The sequence below is a fragment of the Styela clava genome, unplaced genomic scaffold, assembly GCF_964204865.1.
Source record: "Styela clava unplaced genomic scaffold, kaStyClav1.hap1.2 HAP1_SCAFFOLD_18, whole genome shotgun sequence".
NCBI classification, from domain to species: Eukaryota; Metazoa; Chordata; class Ascidiacea; order Stolidobranchia; family Styelidae; genus Styela; species Styela clava.
Window position 1 is genome coordinate 450,001 of NW_027556465.1, and position 2,500 is coordinate 452,500.

General features: G+C 54.7%; 1 non-coding gene across 1 annotated transcript in view; it reads right to left on the bottom strand.

Moving 5' to 3' along the window:
• LOC144418568 (small subunit ribosomal RNA) overlaps positions 1-559 on the bottom strand; it is a 1,810-nt gene extending 1,251 nt beyond the window's left edge. Inside the window, exon 1 of the ribosomal RNA XR_013473558.1 lies at positions 1-559. This exon is cut by the window's left edge and continues 1,251 nt beyond it. This is a non-coding gene — a ribosomal RNA (small subunit ribosomal RNA).
• Between the last annotated feature and the right edge of the window lie 1,941 nt (positions 560-2,500).

A 2,500-nucleotide genomic window follows, 5' to 3' on the forward strand; every position in this document is an offset into this window, starting at 1 on the left:
ACTTGCCCTCCAATGGATACTCGTTAAGAGTTTTAGGATGTACTCATTCCAATTACAGGGCCTCGTTAGAGTCCTGTATTGTTATTTTTCGTCACTACCTCCCCGTGTCGGGAATGGGTAATTTGCGCGCCTGCTGCCTTCTTTGGATGTGGTAGCCGTTTCTCAGGCTCCCTCTCCGGAATCGAACCCTGATTCCCCGTTACCCGTTATCACAAAGGTAGGCACGTAGCGTACCTTCGACAGTTGATAGGGCAGACACTTGAATGATACGTCGTCGGTGCAGAGACCGTACGATCCGCGTGGTTATCCAGAGTCATCAAACGTCACAGGACGAACCCGGTCGGTTTTGATCTGATAAAAGCGCGCCTCCCGAAGTCGGCGCTTAATGCATGTATTAGCTCTAGAATTACCACAGTTATCCACTTCGCTTACGAGACCAAATAAACCAAGACTGATTTAATGAGCCATTCGCAGTTTCGCTTTACGAGAACTCGTACTTGCACCTGCATGGCTTAATCTTTGAGACAAGCATATCACTACTGGCAGGATCAACCAGATAGCTGCGACAGCTGCGCTCGGCCCTTGCTGGGCCGCCCGGCGCGTGCTCGTCGCATTCGTTTAAGACCGAGGCGATCGCCTGCGGCCGTACTCAGCTTCGACAGTCGCTGGCCGCGACGTCCACGCTCTCGCCGGCAGTGCCAGGCGGAGCGATTTGCGTTTTTTCTTTGCTCGCCCTCTCTCGGGCTCGATCCATTCAGTTTCGCACAAACAAGAGCTCTGCCGGCCGCCTGCAGCGGTGCCTAAAACCCGGGCATAACAATGCGACCGTTCTGCTAGGCCGACAAGCGCTCAAGCCAGACGCTCGATCGAACGCCCCCTACATATTAGTCGAGACAACGGCTCGCTCATTAGCATCGCGTTTGTACTTTAACTTTTTTCGGCTCGGCTTCTTTCGACGCCGATGCCGGCGACGCAGCACTCTCTCGCCCGCCAGCCACCGAGAAAAGGGTGCGCTCCGACCGGCCCCGCACCGCTCTTTCTTGGCTCATTCGAAATTACTGTCTTTCGCTCTGACATGCCTTACCTAGGGTTAGGTTAGTATGCTTGCACGTTTGTACTTTAACTTTTTTTGGCTCGGCTTCTTTCGACGCCGATGCCGGCGACGCAGCACTCTCTCGCCCGCCAGCCAACGAGAAAAGGGTGCGCTCCGACCGGCCCCGCACCGCTCTTTCATGGCTCATTCGAAATTACTGTCTTTCGCTCTGACATGCCTTACCTAGGGTTAGGTTAGTATGCTTGCACGTTTGTACTTTAACTTTTTTTGGCTCGGCTTCTTTCGACGCCGATGCCGGCGACGCAGCACTTTCTCGCCCGCCAGCCACCGAGAAAAGGGTGCGCTCCGACCGGCCCCGCACCGCTCTTTCTTGGCTCATTCGAAATTACTGTCTTTCGCTCTGACATGCCTTACCTAGGGTTAGGTTAGTATGCTTGCACGTTTGTACTTTAACTTTTTTCGGCTCGGCTTCTTTCGACGCCGATGCCGGCGACGCAGCACTCTCTCGCCCGCCAGCCACCGAGAAAAGGGTGCGCTCCGACCGGCCCCGCACCGCTCTTTCATGGCTCATTCGAAATTACTGTCTTTCGCTCTGACATGCCTTACCTAGGGTTAGGTTAGTATGCTTGCACGTTTGTACTTTAACTTTTTTTGGCTCGGCTTCTTTCGACGCAGCACTCTCTCGCCCGCCAGCCACCGAGAAAAAGGTGCGCTCCGACCGGCCCCGCACCGCTCTTTCATGGCTCATTCGAGTTTACTGTCTTTCGCTCTGACATGCCTTACCTAGGGTTAGGTTAGTATGCTTGCACGTTTGTACTTTAACTTTTTTCGGCTCGGCTTCTTTCGACGCCGATGCCGGCGACGCAGCACTCTCTCGCCCGCCAGCCACCGAGAAAAGGGTGCGCTCCGACCGGCCCCGCACCGCTCTTTCTTGGCTCATTCGAAATTACTGTCTTTCGCTCTGACATGCCTTACCTAGGGTTAGGTTAGTATGCTTGCACGTTTGTACTTTAACTTTTTTCGGCTCGGCTTTTTTCGACGCCGATGCCGGCGACGCAGCACTCTCTCGCCCGCCAGCCACCGAGAAAAGGGTGCGCTCCGACCGGCCCCGCACCGCTCTTTCATGGCTCATTCGAGTTTACTGTCTTTCGCTCTGACATGCCTTACCTAGGGTTAGGTTAGTATGCTTGCACGTTTGTACTTTAACTTTTTTCGGCTCGGCTTCTTCCGACGCCGATGCCGGCGACGCAGCACTCTCTCGCCCGCCAGCCACCGAGAAAAGGGTGCGCTCCGACCGGCCCCGCACCGCTCTTTCTTGGCTCATTCGAAATTACTGTCTTTCGCTCTGACATGCCTTACCTAGGGTTAGGTTAGTATGCTTGCACGTTTGTACTTTAACTTTTTTCGGCTCGGCTTCTTTCGACGCCGATGCCGGCGACGCAGCAC